Genomic DNA, 17,780 nt, shown 5'->3' on the forward strand with positions numbered 1-17,780 from the left:
CTTTGTGTCTCCTGGCATCCTAGGCGCACCGAGCGACAGCCGCAGCATCTTTCTTGAGAACAGGCGTGGAGCAGGGGAGCAGAGCGGTGCGGTGCTTTTGAGGAGGAGGGTGTCGCAGAAAAGCGGTTGGCAGTAACCAGACCGATGCTGAATACCAGCACTGTGTTTTAGTTTGTTAGTGTGTTGTGGGTTTTTGGGTTGGGAGGTTTTGGGTTTTTTTGTTTTTTGTTTTTTGGTTTTTTTGAGATGATGAAGAGGAACTGAGCGAGTGCAGGAATGTTCTAGTTAGGTGTGTGGTGGTTTTCTTTTTTTCTTTTTTGAGGGTGGATTCAGATCCCTGGCCCTCTGAAAGCTCAGTTGCGGGGTGAGGGCTGAGGAGGTATCAAGGATAGGAATTGCAGGGAGGGGTTATAAAGTTGGTGTCGGGGAGAGGCCTGTCCAGGAGCAGTCTCCTTTGGGAAGGGAAAAGGACCGGGTTACTGTTCTTAGCACGCTGCTGACGTTGGCTGGGCAGGGCGGTTCCATCCTGTGTCTGTGCGTTCTGCTTTTGCGTAGTCTGTCTTCTGTGTCTCGTACCCTGGCTTTCTCGGGTCTTGATGTTTCCGTAGCTCTTGGTGATCATGGGGCCCCTCGGTAAGCCTCCCGAGGGTCTCGAACGCGTCGCCTCATCGGCATGGCGTTTCTTGAGCCCTGCTTATCTTGCCGTCGTAGCTTAAAGCGCGGACGTGTCCGGGAAGCGTCGCGTTACAGATGTTTCTGAGGGATCGTCTGTTGTGTGCTTTTTCAGTCAGTAAGTTTTGAAAATATCTTACAGTAGTACTTGAAAAGCTTACTGAGATACTGGCACCCATACTAAAAGCGATCCAGGTCCAAGGAGAGACGTGGACAAAAGAGGAGGAATCGGCGTCGCTTTCCCGAGAAGCATTGCCAGCCTTGTAAGTAGCGACAGCGAGTCCTGACGTGGTTTTGGTGAGTTACTGCTTCGGCAGCGTCCTTTTTCCTTAACCTACAGCGTGTGGTTTCTTACTTCAGTTGGAAAGAGATTTTCCAGAATGGAAGTCTTTCTCATTCAAAGAAGTTGTGTTTTATGAACTCCCCATCAGAGTGGGGATCTTCAGAGATGATGCGCTTGGCAGTAGAAGTCAGCAGCAGCGAGACTTTCCGCTCTCTTAAAAAAAAAAAAAAGAAAAAAAAAAAAAAAAAGAAAGAAAAGTCCGTTTGCTTCCAAAGAGCCGAGCACAGCACGTCTTCCGGAAGTTGATGGCATCGCTGGTTCTCAGTTGCAACAGCCGAGATGTCATCAACACGTGTTCCTCTGCGTGCTTCGGTGCAGCCAAAAGCGTTAGCAAATCTGCCGGTCCTTTTTGGTAGCCTTAGGCATTGCAGCCCCGGGGATTGGATTCCGCCCGCAAAGTAAAACCGTATGGGGGATCTCTTCTCTCACTGATTTTTCTACCCTAGATGTAACTTTAGGAAAAAAAAAAAAAGTTAAAATTGTCTATACAAACTGCCTTGCATTGTTTCACCTGCAACTGCCAACTAGCTGTGGCGTTGTTTCACCTGCAACTGCCAACTAGCTGTGGCGTTGTTTCAACTTTAACTGCCAACTAGCTGTGGCGTACAATTGCTTAGGTGTATTTGAGCCGTTAGGTATTTGTTCTAAACGCTGACCAGGAGACGCAACTGAACGTTACGGGTTTTCCCCCCCCCCCCCCGCTCGTTTGACGGAGTGCTCTGAAGTACTTTTCTTTCTGTCTGGCTTTCAAGGGTGCGTTTCCCTGGCAGTTCAGTAGCATCTCTCTCGGGCAGCGCGGCTGGCCAGATGTCGCTCCTAATGACGTAAGGCGCAAAAAACCCCTGGTCAAATGATAACTGCGTATCTTGGAGACAGATAATCTGCTGGTATCGATTCACAGCTGTGCAAGTTAAATTAACGCAAAAGGACAATCCAGCCCTTCTCCAGTAGAAGTATTTTTATTGGATGTCTGTAAGCACACGCACAGCTTTTTTAGTAGGAAGCGAATTGCTGCGATTTGTCCTCTGGTTTTCCTTTTACCCTCGAAAGCGTTACGCTTCGCTTCCAGCTTTATCGACCGAGCCAGCAAGATGCGCAGGAGCGCGAGGGCCGTAGCTGTTGCGGCGGATCTGTAAGCGTAGATTCTGATTGCGGTACGCCCTTGTCCTGCAGCCTCGCAGGGTTGTCTCCCTGCAGCCGTGCCGTAAGGAAGGGGTGAGACGTTTTCCAACGCCGGCAAGAGCGCGTACTTTTACGCGCAGAACGTGTTTGGAATCGTACCGGTTAGTCTTCATGCTGATTGGAAGCGTTCAGGTCGCTCTAGCTTTTAAAGGACGTCTTGTGTTTTGAGCTGACCTGCTTACCTCGAATCCTCCTTGAGCTCAACTGCTCTCCCCTCCCTTGCTCTGACTGAATTCCTCTACTCGCTGCTGTGCTATTTTTTTCACATGCGGAAATATCGCTTGGGATTTTTGTTTTTCAGGTGTCTCGTTGCAGGCGTCTCGTGATGCTCGCTAGGTCCCCCCCGGCCCAGGTTGGCCTGCCGGTCGTGAAGCGTCCCGAGGGTAAGGGGCCGGCCCCGTGCCTGGAGGCTCCTGGCTCTGTCTCCGGCGGGTGCCCCGCGGGTGCGTCAGCGAGGGCTGTCTGGTGGGGAGAGTGCCGGGCCAAGAGGGAGCGGGGAGGTTCGCTGCCCCGGGGAGCCCGTCCCAGCGCGGGAACGGAGGGGGAGCACGGCAGAGCCGAGCCTGAGCGAGAGGTGCGTCACCGTCCCCTGGCAGGCTCCCCCCGCGGCGTGGGGCAGCCGCCGGCTTGCGGGACAGGGGCTGGGGGGGGCTGCCCGCATTTTATTTCTCTGGCGGAGCTCCCCTTTTCGGGGGGCGCCTACATATGTAAACGGCATTATTAAAGTAGCGAGCTGCCGGTCGGGGCTGTTTTCCTTGTTTTGTGCCTTTTTTGGGGGGGGTGATGAAAAAGTGTTGGAGGGGCCTGGGGGGTGATGATGTCATTTGGGGCACCCCAACGTCCCTGGGGGCGGGGGGTGTGATGATGAAACAGAGGAGCAGGTGAGTGGGGGATGAAGGTGTCACGGGGAGGTTCCCCCCCAGAGGAGGGGGGGTCACAGCCCCAAAATGCCTGAAAACTCGTGTGTGTGTGTGTGTGTGTGTGTGTAATTAAAATTGTTAAAAACTGGAAATACGGGTGCGAGGCATTGCAGTAGAGGAAAATCTCTCGCCTTTATATATATATATATTGAAAAATAATATTCATTTCTATAGAGAGAGAGAGAGAAAAGGATTTCAAAATACAAACCTGTACCTGCTACGTTCTAGAAATTATTAAAAAATCTAAATGGAGATAGATAGGGTTTTAAAATAAAAAAGAACTTGTCTATATGTGAAGAAATAAAGGAGTTTAAAACGCAAAAAGAGATGATGTAGATGAAGGAATTGAAAACAGAAGAAAGTCTGGATAGGTAGAGGTATCTACGCTTACCGTGTGTCACCGAGTAAGCCAAAGTAGGTCGTCTGTGTAATGGAAGTAAAGGTTCTATGGAAGTGTAAACAGATAACTAAGTCTAAATAGACAGAATTGTAAGTAGATACCGAAGTCTAAGATACCAAAGTGTCAAAATATCCAAGTCCAAGAGCAAAATATCCAAGAGCAACACGGTTTGGGGCTCCCAGGAAAGCCGAATCCGCCTGGATTTGTGCAGCTGGAAAGCAAGCGCGCGCGCACACACCCCCCCCCCCCCCCCTACATTTTAACGCAGAAAACCAAAAATGACCCATTGTTATGATGTGGAAAAGCGCCGGAAAACCCCAGAACTGAATAGTTTTGAAAAGCAGAAACCCCCAAGTTTTGTATGATGTAAAAGAAAAAACAAAAAAGAACAACAACAAAAAAACAAGCCAACAAACCAAAAAACCCAAACGCAAAACCCGCACCAATTTGGGCCAAATTTGGGGTGAACCGCTGGCAGTTTGAGGGGCATTGCTGGGGATTATCTGGCGTGGATTCCTTCTCCGGAGCGGACTATCCGTTGCGGCTTATCCCAGGTGAGTTATCTGCTGTGGATTATGCCGGGCGGACCCCCTGGTGTAGGTCATCCCCACCCGTGTCCCCCCGTGCACCTTTCTACCCACACACAGCCGCTGTCCGTCCGTGTCCGTCTCCGCCCCCCGTCCTCCTCTGCCTGTCTCTGCGCCCTCCCAAGTGCTCTCCACCCAAACGTCCCCCCACACAAGGTTTTTCCCCCCGTGCAGGGTTTTTTTTTCCCCGTGACGTGCCCCCCGCGTCCCCTGCCCTCCAGTCTCGTGCCCCCGCTCCCCTGCTCCCCCCTCCCATAGCTCCTTTGCTTCTGGACCCCCAGCTCCGCACGGGACACGGGCAGCCTGGGGAGCTTTGCCCCGAGCCATTCCTTTCCCCTCTGGGCAGCAGCGGTTCTGCCGCTGCTACAGGCAGGCGCTTTCTGGACGGGCGAGGGGCTGGGACGACCGGAGGCTGCTGCACGCTCCAGTCCGACTGAGACGCTGTTCCCGGGGGACCTGGCGCAGGGAAAGGCGAGGGACTCTCCGCGCTGCCGGTGACTCTTCAGAAGGGAACCGCGCTCTGGTTTTAGCGGCAGAAGGTGTCGGTCAGGCAGCCGCGTAGCACCGTGCTGAGCGATGTGGCAGGCGCCTGGCTTGGTGGAGTCCAGGCGTGTTTCTCGCCTCGCAGTCTCGATGCCCAACCAAGCAGGGGGTTCAGGTTCCCAAAGCCTTTGGGCGTGGGAGCAAGATGACAGCTAGGTGTCTAGCAGCACAGGATTTCAGCCGTGTTGCTTGCTGCAAATGGCTTGCAGGCCAGGAGATGTGGAGAGGGGTCTGAAATGAAGAAAGGGAGCGTGGAAGCGATTGTTTTAAGGCGGCAAATGAAGCAGCCGAAGGAGGCGAGCGGCCCCTCCAGCCTCCCGAGTCTCGCGCGCTGCAGGCGGCCAAGCGCGGGCGCCGCGCGTGCTGGCGGGAGCGGCAGGGAGCGCGGAGCTGCGCTGCCGTCCAGAGCAGCGAGGGAACTGGCAGGGCTCTACGGCCGTCTGGTGCGGCCAGCTGAGGGGCCGCCGTGCCCCTTTGCTTTCCCTGTTTCACGTCTCGTTCCTTTGCACGCCGCAGGGCAGGGCGGTAAGTAACATGGCGCAGCGTCTTGTTTAAGCGGCAAGCCCTGCGCGGGAAGCCCGGTGCGTGTGCAGGATGAGCAGAGGGCGGGCACCGCAGCAGAGCCCGAGGGGCGCCAGCGTATCGCTCGCTCGCAGATCGCGCGCTTGCCCGCGGTCTGCTCGCATGCACCGCTTCCTGATAATCGTAGCTGCCCCTCTGACGCAAAGCAGCTTTCAGTGCCTTGAGGATGCCATCGGTGTCGCTTTTATTTTCTTTTTTTTTTTCTTTTTTTTTTTTTTTTTTACTAAAATCTCTCCAGGGTCTGTTGACTCGCTGGTGTCACTCTCCCACCCCTGATGCCACATGCAGATGAATCCAGCACTCCCGGGGGCTTTTTCTGGGGGCAAAAAAGCCGAGGCAAGGCAAAGGTATTGACCAGGTTCCCTGTGCTGCGTCCCCCGGCTGGGTGCTGGGGTGGGGGCGCGGAGAGAAAGGGCCAGCAGCCGCTGCAAGCTGTCAAGTGCAGAGGACTGAAATGCTCGAGCCGCTTGGGTGCTTTTTGGTGGCGAGGCGATGGCTGTGGCTGCGTGGGCTGTGAGCGGGAGCAGGGGCAGAGAAGGGCGAGGCTTGTGACACCCCCCGCCCCCCCGTAAGGCGGCGGCGGCGGCGGCGGCGGCTGCGGGCGGCCCCAGGCGGGCCGGGGGGCGAGTCCTTTCTCCCCGCGGGGCGCGGTCGGAGCGCCGGGCTTGGTGTGGTGCTGCCGCCTGGCGGCCAAAAGCGGGTACTGCAGGGCGGGAGCCGCGCAGGGGCGGTGGCGTCCCCGTGGTCGCCGGTGCCGGTGGCCGGTAACGGGCATGCGACAGCGCGGTGGCCGCGGGGTGCTGCCGCCGCAGCCGTTGCTGCCTCCCGGTAAGGAAGCGCCGCTCTCGCCGCACGGGAGGCGCTTGCCGCTGCTAGCACTGCCGCGTCCGCCTCCGCTGCAGCCCCGCCCCGCGGCGTCCGCCTCCGCTGCAGCCCCGCCCCGCCGAATGCCCCGGTCCTGGTGTGGAGCGGCCCCGCCCCTAGCGCCGGGCCCCGCCCCTGGATGCCCCCGGGCAGGGGAAGGGCACCACCCCTAGCGACAGGCCCCGCCCCTGGAGACCACGCCTGCGCACTGTGTTGGGGTGGAGCTTAGCCGCGGGGGGCGGAGCCTAGCGGTGGTAAGGCGGAGCTTTGCCGTGCGAGGGCGGAGCTTCACTGGCGCATGCGTGCTGTCTCGGGGGCGGAGCCTTGCCGAGGGGGGGCGGCGCTTTGCTCTGAAGGGCGGGGCTTTGCCGCGGGTGGGCGGAGCTTGCCGTGTGAGGGCGGAGCTTAACCGGCGCATGCGCGCTGTCTTGGGGCGGAGTTTTGCCGTGGGGGCGGAGCTTTGATGTGAAAGGCGGAGCTTTGCCGCGCATGCGCGCTGCCTCGGGGGCGGAGCTTTGCCGCGGGGGGGCGGAGCCTTGCCAGGTGAGGGCGGAGCTTTGCCGGGTGAGGGCGGAGCTTGACCAGCGCATGCGCGATGCGTCGGGGGCGGAGCCTTGCCGCGGGGGGCGGAGCTTTGCCGGGTGAGGGCGGAGCTTTGCCGGGTGAGGGCGGCGCTTGACCAGGCCCTCCCCGATGCGTCGGGGGCGGAGCCTTGCCGCGGGGGGGCGGAGCTTTGCCGTGGGAGGGCGGAGGTTTGCTGTGAAGGGCGGAGCTTTGTATGCGCATGCGCGCTGTCTCAGGGGCGGAGCTTTGCTGCGGGGGGCGGAGCTTTGCCGTGGGAGGGCGGAGGTTTGCTGTGAAGGGCGGAGCTTTGTCTGCGCATGCGCGCTGTCTCAGGGGCGGAGCTTTGCTGCGGGGGGCGGAGCTTTGCCATGGGAGGGTGGAGCTTTGCCGAGGGGGCGGAGCTTCACCGGCGCATGCGTGCTGTGTGCAGGGCAGAGCTTGGCTGCAGAGGGCGGGGTTTTCCGCTGGGAGGGCGGAGCTTCGCCAGCGCCTGCGAGGTGCATCGGGGGCGGGCATCGCGCCGTGGGTGGAGCTTCCCCCCGCGGAGGGGCCAGCGGGAGCCCGGCTGCGGCTGCAGGCAGGGAGGAGGTGAGCGGGGAAAGTCCCGAGAAGGGCGGCGGTGCCTGGGGGGGAGCGGCCGGGCCGGCGGGAGGCACGGAGCGGGGAGGGTGCGGTGCCGTGTGGGAGCCGGGCGGGTGGGGCTTCCCGGGGCCGGGCGGCGGGGGGGCGCCGCGCCGCTCCGGGGCCGGGCGGCGGGGGGGGCGCCGCGCCGAGCTGAGCCGCGCTGGTTCGATGCTGGGCGGGCGCCGCGCCGGTGCGGGCCGGGCGGCGGGGCAGCGCCGAGCCGCGCCGGGGCCGGGCGGCGGGAGAGCGTCGCGCCGAGCCGCGCCGGGGCCGGGCGGCGGGGGAGCGCCGAGCCGCGCCGGGGCCGGGCGGCGGGGAGCGCCGAGCCGCGCCGGGGCCGGGCGGCGGGGGGGGCGCCGCGCCGAGCCGCGCCGCTCCGGGGCCGGGCGGCGGGCGGGGGCGCCGCGCCGAGCCGCGCCGCCCCGGGGCCGGGCGGCGGGGGGGGGCGCCGCGCCGAGCCGCGCCGCTCCGGGGCCGGGCGGCGGGGGGGGGCGCCGCGCCGAGCCGCGCCGGGGTTGGGCAGCGGGGGAGCGCCGAGCCACGCCGGGGCCGGGCGGCGGGGGGGCGCCGCGCTGGGGCCGGGCGGCGGGGGGGCGCCGAGCCGCGCCGGGGTTGGGCAGCGGGGGAGCGCTGCGCCGAGCCGCGCCGCTCCGGGGCGGGGGGTGCCGCGCCGAGCCGCGCCGCTCCGGGGCCGGGCGGGGGGGGAGCCGCGCCGGTCCGGGGCCGGGCGGCGGGGGGCGCCGCGCCGCGTCGGCGCCGGGCGGGGGCGGGCAGCCGGAGGTGTTGGCGGGGGCTGCCCGGAGCCGCGCTGGGGGCTCGGCGGGGCTTCCACGTGCGGCGGCGGCGGGGGGAACGGTGTCCCCGCAGGGTCCCAAAGCACGGAGGGTTGCGTCTCGCGGCATCCGGGGCTTTTGGTCGGTCACGTTGGTTCCCCGGGGCATGCCGGGAGGTGTAGTTTCTAGGGCCGTGGCTGCCGGGCAAACCGCTTCCTTTTTTGCCTCCTCCTTTCCCTTGCCTGCGGGGGAGCGGCGGGCCGGCGGGAGGCACGGAGCGGGGAGGGTTCGGTGCCGTGTGGGAGCCGGGCGGGCGGGCGTTCCGGGAGGGGGCCGGGGGGGGGGCGCGTCGGGTCGGGGCCGGTGGCGAGGTGAGCCCGGAGTTGGGCGGGCGCCGCGCCGGTGCGGGGCGGGGGGGCGCCGCGCCGAGCCGCGCCCCGCTCCGGGGCCGGGCGGCGGGGGGGGGAGCCGCGCTGGGGGCTCGGCGGGGCTTCCACGTGCGGCGGTGGCGCGGTGAACGGTGTCCCCGCAGGATCCCAAAGCACGGAGGGCTGCGTCCCCTGGCATCCGGGGCTTTTGGTCGGCCACGTTGGTTCCCCGGGGCATGCCGGGAGGTGTAGTTTCTAGGGCCGTGGCTGCCGGACAAACCGCTTCCTTTTTTGCCTCCTCCTTTCCCAGCGTCACCTTCTGCGTCCCGGGAAGAAAATCCCGCGTGGGTGATTCCGCTCGGCGCTCAGGTAATCGCGTGTCTGGGGCTGCGGGAGCGGGGAGAAACCCTTGCCGGGTCAAGGACGCTCCAGGGGCGCCACATCAAAGCCAGAGGAAAGGCAAAGCCGCTGCCCGTGCAGAAAAGCCGATGACAAATTGCAGCTGAGAGAGCGCGCCGCGTTCCTGCAGTGCTCCCTTGGCAGTTTCGGCTGTTTGCCTTCCGGGCAAAAGAACAGACTTTCCTCTAGGAGAAATGAAGAGCTGCCTGTTCCCTTCTTTAGGGTCCGGTGTTTCTCTTCTGGTCGGTCGTGCTACTTTGATGGGCGAGCTGGAACTAGCCTGTTGTTTTGATACGCAGAACTAAATTGTTAGTAACATGCGGTGTCAGTAGAGTTCATTTTGGAGCACCTAGGTGCCAGTGGAAACGTAAGGAATGAAACGCGATGGAAACCGATCTTTAAACTTTAGTTTTCCTTGGTTTTTCTTTGCCATCAGAGCGTCGATGGCACGGTGGCCTGTGGCTCGGTGCACGTTCTGTTCCGTGGAGCCTTCGGTCTAGGACTTTGAAGTAACAAAGTTTGTCCTTCCAGAAAAGGGCTAGTCGCTCCTAGGATTGAGGTGTGGGCTTGGAGAGTCTCTTAAGCACGTGCTCAGAATTAAAGCCGAATTTCACTTCCTGTTGCTGCTGTTTGTCTTCACTTTCATTCCTGCCCGCACGGCTCCATCGTGAGCGGGAGCTCTGAATCATCCCTTTTTTTCAATCTCGCTCACGTTTTTTTACCCAAGGAGGTGCTACGTTTAGAAGTTAAGGAGTTTTCTCACAAACGCGTCGGTCGATGCAATTGCGTTGTGATTGTTAAAACCCCCAAAATAACACCGGTCTTACAGATCTGGCCTATTTCTTCTGAACACGGATTCGTCGCGTGCAAATCGGGATACAGATCGTCTGCGCTTCCTGCTCTGTGGAGGACACTGTGCTGAGACAGGGGTGAGCTCCCAAAGGAAAAAAAATACAAGGTCATGGGGTTTTTTTGTTTGTATTTGGGGGCGGGGGGGTGGATTTAAAAGAAAAAAAAAGAAAAAAAAAGAGTGGAATGTTGACTGGTGGCAGCCTGCAGAGCTCTTTTGCTGCCCGGCCTCTCCTTTTCCTCTCTTGAAGTCCTCTTTTGTGGCTGCAATTGTCGTTTGGAGAAGTTCGGAAGAGCAGTTCAGGGACTTGCCTGGGCCCGTGTGCTAGTAATACCAGGAAGGGAAACGCTTGAACCGGTAGCAAAGAAGTTGGCTCCAAGTAGAGGTTCTGAAGGAAGAACAACGATAACAGGAAGCAAATAGCAAGTTACCAAAAAATGGGCGCGTGTCAAACGCCTCCGAGTTTTATTGCCGAATGTTGTTTGGCACTATGTTCCAAACGGCTCTTTTTTCCTTCGCTCGGCTGTAGCCTTCGCAAGACTTCACAAAACCGGGCAGCTTGGGACTCCTCCCCAGCTTTATGCTACAGGTTTTTTTTCCTCTCTCAGCAGAGTGTCAGCTGCCGCCGTTTCACCGTGGTCGCCCTTTCTTCTGCCGTGAAAGCGCAAGACGGACGGAAAGGCTGCGTAGCGGTCTGCGAGTACAAGGTACGTCCGCGATGCGTGTCCGCGTTTTTCCTAAGGCGCTTGGAGCATGGACTTCAAAGTTAACGTCAAGAATGCGCCAGCTCTCCTTCCTTCTCTAGTTTTTCTAGGAACTATTTTAGCGCAGATCCTAAAAGGAAAAGAAGGTCTGCGCTGGAGCGTGTTCTGCCTGTGCAAAGCCGACTTCCCTCCGTTTATTTTGCCTTCCTGAAAGCGCAATCTTCTGTTTCTGTGCGCTTACTAGGAAATGATATCGGGACAATAGTTGCGTCCTAAAAGAGGAAAGACGCCGATTGTGAGAGTTCAGGCGTTCAGAAGAAACAGGCTTTGTTTTCGTCATAGAAGCTGTGTGCTTTTTCAGTCAATAAGTTTTGAAAATATCTTAGAGTAGTCCTTGAAAACCTTACTGAGATACTAGCGTCCGTACTAAAAGCGATCCAGGTCCAAGGAGAGACGTGGACAAAAGAGGAGGAATCGGCCTCGAAAATTCGTGTGTGTGATTAAAAACGTTCAAAACTGTAAATACGGGTGTGAGGCATTGCAGTAGAGAAAAATCTCTCGCCTTTATATATATATATATATATATATATATATAAAAATAATATTCATATGTATATATACAGAATTCATATATATATATAAAAAGAAGGATTTCCAAATACAAACCTATATCTGCTGTATTATATAAATGATTCAAAAATAATTTTCTGTCTTTTTCCGTTTTTTCCGTCTCCGTTTTAGTTCACCGATGCGGGTTTTTAAATCACTTCCTGATGTCCTGTTTTTTAATTTTCCCAATTATTTCTTGTCTTTCCTTAGTGCCCTTGCTTTTTAAAATTTTGTTTCTGCATCTCTGTTTTAGTGCACTGTCCCTAATGCTGATTGCTTTTTAAGTTTTCTTTCTATGCCTCCTTTTATTCCGTTCACTGTCTTTATTTTGAATGATTTCTTGTCTTTCCTTAGCACTGTCGCTTTTAAAAATTTCTGTCTGTGTCTGCATTGTAGTGCAATGTTGCTACTTTGTACTGCTTTCCTCTCTTAATCCTTTGGCTTTTAAAATTTCTACTTGCATCTTGTTTGCTGTCATTGATTTTTAATTATTCTTTCTTGTTTTTCCTTAGTGCCATCACTTTTTAAATCTTCTTTTCCATCTCCATTTTAGTTCACCAATGGGATTTTAAAATTTTTTCCTTATTTCCTTAATCACCATTGCTTTTAAAAGTTTGTCTGTTTTTATACCATTTCCTGTCTTTATTTTGATGTATTTATCTTTAATTATTTTTTTGTCTTTCCTTTGTGCCCTACCTTTTAAAATTTTCTTTCCACAGCTCTCTCTTAGTTTGTTTTCTTCTTCTTTTAGTTTTCTTTCTATGCCTACGTTTATCCTGTTCACTGTCTTTATTTTTTAATGATTTCTTGTCTTTCCTTAGTGCCTTTGCTTTTTAAAATGTCTATTTATGTCTGTGTTGTAGTTAGCTGTCACTATTTTTTAGTGCTTTCCTTTCTTAATCTTAATATTTGGGTTTTCCTTTTTTCCTTTCTTAATCTTGATCATTGGTTTTTAAAATTTTCTACTTTTATCTCCTTTGCTGTCATGAGATGTTAATTATTTTTTCTTGTTTTTCATTACTGCCATTGCTTTTACAATTTTTTAATTCTACATCTCTCTTTTAGTTCACAGTTTCGATTAATTTTTTCCTTATTTTCCTTATAGTTTGCCATCGCCGTTTTTTCATTTGCTCAATATGGCTTTAATCTCCATTGCTTTTAAATTTTCTGTCTCCTTTTATCCCCTTTGCTGTCTTTATTGTGCTCTAGTTAATTATTTCTTGTCTTTCCTTGGGGCCCTCCCGTTTTAAATTTTCTTGCTCTGCCTTTCGTTGGCTGTCCCTAGTTTTTAGTTCCCTCCCCTTCTTTTCCCTAATGCTCACGGCTTTGCAAATTTTCTTTCTCTGCCCACTTTTCTCCTGTTCACCATCTGTAGTCTTGAATGATTTCTTGTATTTCCTTAGTGCATTTTTTTTTTTTTTTATTTCTGCATTGTAGTTCACTGCTGCTATTTTTTAGTTCTTTCCTTTCTCCGTCCTTTGGCTTTTAAAATGTTCTACTTTTATCCCGTTTGCTGTTAGTTTTTGATTGTCCTTTCTTGTCTTTCCTTAGTGCTATCGCTTTTTAGATTTTCTTTCATCATCTCCATTGTAGTTCAGTGATGCTATTTTTGAATGTTATCCTTATTTCCTTAATCACAGTTTCTTTTAAAGTTTTCTGTCTCCTTTTGTTCCAGTAGCTGTCATTATTTCCCTGTATTTATGTTTTAATTATTTCTTGTCTTTCCATAGTGCCCTCACTTTTTAAATTTTCCTTCTCCATCTCTTTAAGTTCACTGCCACTATTTTTTAATTTTTCCATTTATTTCTCTAATCCCTGTTACTTTTTAAAATTTTCTTTTATCCCGTTCCCAGTCTTTATTATGCTGTTCTTTTAATTACTTCTTGCCTTTCTTTAATTCCTTTGCTTTTTAGATGGTCTATTTTAATCTGTTCTAGCCTGCTGTCTCTATGTTTTAATTTTTCCCTTATCGCCCCCTTTGAAAATGTTCTTTCTATGCTTACTTTTCTTACTTTTGATGCCTTTATTTTTTAATTATTTCTTTTCTTTCTACATCTCGGTTTTAGTTCAGTCCCTATTTTTAAATTTTTCCATTTTATTTCCCTAATCCCCCTTGCTTTTCAGATTTTTCTACTTTTACCTCGTTCACTGTCTTTATGTTGCTGTCTTGTCTTTTAATAATTTCTTGTCTTTGGTTAGTGCCCTTGCTTTTTAGAGTTTCTTTCTGCATTTATTTTAGTTCACTGTCCCTATTTCCTAATTTTTTCCCTTTGTTTCCCTAATTCCCCTCTGCTTATTAAATCTTCTTTCTATGCCTACTTTTATTACCTTTGAATTTTTTTAATAATTTCTTGTCTTAGTGCCGTCACTTTAAAAATTTTATTTTTACATCTCTGTTTTAGTTTGCTCTCCTTTATCTCATAATTTTCCCTTTATTTCCCTAATCCCTGTCGCTTTTAAAATTGTCTACGTTTATTCCCTTTGCAGTCTTTATTTTGCTGTCTTTTCTTTTCATAATTTCTTGTCTGTCCTTAGTGCCCTCGCTTTTTCCATGTTCTTTCTCCATCTCTGAGTTTGCTGTCCCTATTTTTCAATTTTTCCCCTTTATTCCCCTAGTTCCCCTCTGCTTATTAAATGTTCTTTCTATGCCCACTTTTATTCCCTTTGCTGTTGTTTAAAAAATTATTTCTTTTTCTTTCATTCGTGCCGTTGCTTTTTAAATTTTCTTTCCACATCTGTTTTAGTTCGCTGTCCCTATCTTTTAATTTTTCCCTTTATTTCCCTCATACCCATCACTTTTAAAACGTTCTTTCCCTGTCTACATTTTTCCCTTCGATGTCTTTATTTTTAATTATTTCCTTAGTGCCTTTGATTTTCAATTTTCTTCCTATGTCCCCGTTTCAGTTCAGTGCCCCTACTTTTAAATTTTTTCCTCTATTTCCCTAAACTCTGTTGCTTTAAAAATTTTCTACCTTTATTCCGTTCACTGTCATTATTTTTTAATTATTTCTCATCTTTCCTTAGCGCGGTCGCTTTTTACAATTTCTGTCTCTCTGCATTTGTTTGGTTCGCTGTTGCTATTTCTTTAATTCTTTCCTGTCTTAGTACCTCGGCTTTAAAATTTTTGTTTCTATGTCTACTTTTATCTCGTTTGCTGCCTCTGTGTTTAATTTTCTTTCTGTTTGTCCTCTACCCAGTTGCTTTTGAAATTTTCTTTCTACATCTACTTTGATCAAGCTCCCTATCCTTACTTTTTAATAGTTTTCGGTCTGTTGTGTACCCCGTTGCTTTTAAAATTTACTTTGTATGCGTCTCTCTCTTTGTCCCCCTTTCTTTATTTGGTAGTTTTTTCTTGTCTTTCCTAAGAGACGTGGCTTTTATTTTTCCGATGTCTAATTTTATCCCATCCAATGCGCTTATTTGTTAATGCTTTCCTGTCTGTCCTCCAGCCTGTGCTTCACTTCATCTCTTTTCTTCGTATGTCTCTCTTTAGATTGCCATCTCTATTTTTTTCATTTTCCCCTCTCTTTATCCCTCGGCTTTTAAAATTTTGTTTCCATATGTAATCTGGTTTGCTGTCCCTGTTTTTAGTTCTTTGCTGACTGTGCTGTACCTCTTGGCATTTTCAAGTTTCCTTCTAGGTCTACTTTTATCAAGGTCCCTATCCCTGTTTTTTAATTCTTTCCTGTCCCATCCTTTTTGAATTTTTCTCTCTCTCATCTTTTACGCAGTTTGCTCTCCCTGTTTTTAATTTTTTCTGGTTTTCCTTACCCTGTCGCTTTTACAATTTTCTTTTTATGTCTCCATTTATCTAGTTCCCTTTCCCTTATTCTTAATGCTTTCCTGTCACGTACCATGTTGCTTTTAACGTCTTATTTCTATCTCTCCATTTTATCTAGTTCCCTGTCCCATTTTTCTTTCCTGTGTTTCCTGTAGTCCATTGTTTTTTATTTTCCCTTTCAAATCTCCCTCTACATAGCTCCCTTTAACAATTTTTTACATGTCCTGCCTCTCTGTCCTGTTCCCTTTCTATTTCTCGCTCTGTCTTACATTCTCTAATTTTTAATTCTTGCCTATGTTTGTTGCTTTTTAATTTCTATTTCTGTGACTGCCTCTATCCAACTTCCTGTCACTTTTTTTTAATTCTTTTTGCTTTTTCCCCCTTTTGTACTTCCCTCGATCCGCCCCGCCCCGCCGCTGCCTGCGTGTCTCTTATTCTCTCTGTGCCTCTCTGCTGTTCCTGTTGTCCCGCTCGGTCCCTTCTGTCTCTCTCCCCTGCCCCCTGTTGCTCCCTGTTCCTGTGGGATCTCCCCATCCTCCTCCTCGCTGCACTCCATTTCTCTCTCTCTCAACACCCTTGTGCGGTTCCCCGTCCCTCTCTTGTTCCCAGTATCCCGTTTTCTGGCTCCCTGTCCTACCCCTCTTCTCTACCTCCCTCCGTCCTTCCTTCTGCTTTCCTCGTCCCTCTTTTCCCTCTGTCCCGCTGCCTTTGGGCACCGAGCCTCGTAACCAGCTCGTTGCTGGGATTTCTGATGGGCGTGAAGGAACAAACATTTGCTGCCTCCTTTGTGACCCCAGATGTGTTTCCAGCCCCTGGCCTCTGGGTGAGCGGCTGCGGTTGGGTCCAGGGGACGCAGTGATGTGCTGTGGGGCTGGGGTGATGGCCTCAGTTCCTGATGGGTTCCAGCTAGGGCAGCCCAGGTGGGACCCATGAAGCGAAGACGGGGCTGGGCCAAGTAGCTGGCACAGTGCTGCGGTTTGGATTGAGGATGAGAACAATGTTGGTAACGCACTGACGTTTTGTTTGTCGCTAAGTAGCGCTTAGACCGCTCAAGGACCTTTCAGCTTCCCGTGCTCTGCCCGGTGCGCCAGAAGCTGGGAGGCGCCACAGCCAGCTCAGCTGACCCGCGCCGGCCGAAGCGCTGTTCCCTCCCGTGTGACGTCACGCTCGGTAGGGAAACGGGGGGTCGTTGGCCAGGAGTCAGCGATCGCTGCTCGGGGACGTGCTTGGCATCGGTCGGCGAGTGGTGAGCACCTGTAGAGTGAATCGCTTGCTTTGTATACTGTTATTGGTTTATTATTATTACTACTAGTACTATTACTACTATTCTGTTGTCTTTTCCTTCAATTGTTCAACTGTTCTTCCTTTAACCCACGAGTGTTCTGACTTCCACCCTTCCAATTTTCTCCCCCGTAGCGGCTGTGTGGTGCTTAGCTGCTGGCTGGGGTTAAACCACGACAAAAGCTTCTGTCTACTTGTATTCCGTTTGCCGTTTCCCTTTTTTAATTCTTCCTTGTCTCTATTAGTACCTTTGCTTTTTCAATTGTCTTCCTACGTCTCTCTTTTAGTTCACTGTCCCCGGTTTTCATTTTTTTCTCTTTGTTGCCCTAATTCCCGTCATTATTGAAGTTTTTTGCTTTTATCCCGTTCCCTGTCTTTAGTTTTCAAGGAGTTGTTCTCTTTCCTTAGGGTCCTCCCTTTTAACAGCCTCGGAGGGGGCGTAGCTTCCCGCTGAGGAGCGGCTGGAGGAGGCGAGGTGGTTGTCAGCCGGGTCGTCATTTAATAGTAAAGTATGAAATGGCATGTTGGTTAATCATTTCCCGTTTGGTTTTGTGGGAGCTGTGCTGGCTGCCTTGAGAATCGGCCGAGAAGTTGAGGTGAGCTGGGTGGTAGAGGGGAGGCACACGGGGCTGGCTATTTCACCCGAGCGCCACGGGAACTTTGTGTCTCCTGGCATCCTAGGCGCACCGAGCGACAGCCGCAGCATCTTTCTTGAGAACAGGCGTGGAGCAGGGGAGCAGAGCGGTGCGGTGCTTTTGAGGAGGAGGGTGTCGCAGAAAAGCGGTTGGCAGTAACCAGACCGATGCTGAATACCAGCACTGTGTTTTAGTTTGTTAGTGTGTTGTGGGTTTTTGGGTTGGGAGGTTTTGGGGTTTTTTGGTTTTTGTTTTTTGGTTTTTTTTGAGATGATGAAGAGGAACTGAGCGAGTGCAGGAATGTTCTAGTTAGGTGTGTGGTGGTTTTCTTTTTTTCTTTTTTGAGGGTGGATTCAGATCCCTGGCCCTCTGAAAGCTCAGTTGCGGGGTGAGGGCTGAGGAGGTATCAAGGATAGGAATTGCAGGGAGGGGTTATAAAGTTGGTGTCGGGGAGAGGCCTGTCCAGGAGCAGTCTCCTTTGGGAAGGGAAAAGGACCGGGTTACTGTTCTTAGCACGCTGCTGACGTTGGCTGGGCAGGGCGGTTCCATCCTGTGTCTGTGCGTTCTGCTTTTGCGTAGTCTGTCTTCTGTGTCTCGTACCCTGGCTTTCTCGGGTCTTGATGTTTCCGTAGCTCTTGGTGATCATGGGGCCCCTCGGTAAGCCTCCCGAGGGTCTCGAACGCGTCGCCTCATCGGCATGGCGTTTCTTGAGCCCTGCTTATCTTGCCGTCGTAGCTTAAAGCGCGGACGTGTCCGGGAAGCGTCGCGTTACAGATGTTTCTGAGGGATCGTCTGTTGTGTGCTTTTTCAGTCAGTAAGTTTTGAAAATATCTTAGAGTAGTACTTGAAAAGCTTACTGAGATACTAGCGTCCGTACTAAAAGCGATCCAGGTCCAAGGAGAGACGTGGACAAAAGAGGAGGAATCGGCGTCGCTTTCCCGAGAAGCATTGCCAGCCTTGTAAGTAGCGACAGCGAGTCCTGACGTGGTTTTGGTGAGTTACTGCTTCGGCAGCGTCCTTTTTCCTTAACCTACAGCGTGTGGTTTCTTACTTCAGTTGGAAAGAGATTTTCCAGAATGGAAGTCTTTCTCATTCAAAG

General features: G+C 52.5%; 1 long non-coding RNA gene across 3 annotated transcripts; it reads left to right on the top strand.

Moving 5' to 3' along the window:
• The first annotated feature begins 7,028 nt into the window (after positions 1-7,028).
• LOC148050008 (uncharacterized) lies at positions 7,029-11,539 on the top strand. Of its 3 annotated transcripts, none has more exons than XR_015701781.1 (3): positions 7,029-7,245; positions 9,651-9,750; positions 10,280-11,539. It is a non-coding gene; the product is annotated as an uncharacterized LOC148050008 (long non-coding RNA). The 3 variants fall into 3 exon arrangements; XR_015701780.1 differs by having other exon boundaries at positions 10,283-11,539; XR_015701782.1 differs by lacking the exon at positions 7,029-7,245 and adding an exon at positions 8,733-8,791 and having other exon boundaries at positions 10,283-11,539.
• The last annotated feature ends 6,241 nt before the right edge of the window (positions 11,540-17,780 follow it).

Source organism: Nipponia nippon, unplaced genomic scaffold (assembly GCF_047370975.1).
Source record: "Nipponia nippon isolate SJK-2023a ecotype South Korea unplaced genomic scaffold, ASM4737097v1 scaffold_98, whole genome shotgun sequence".
Lineage (NCBI taxonomy): Eukaryota > Metazoa > Chordata > Aves > Pelecaniformes > Threskiornithidae > Nipponia > Nipponia nippon.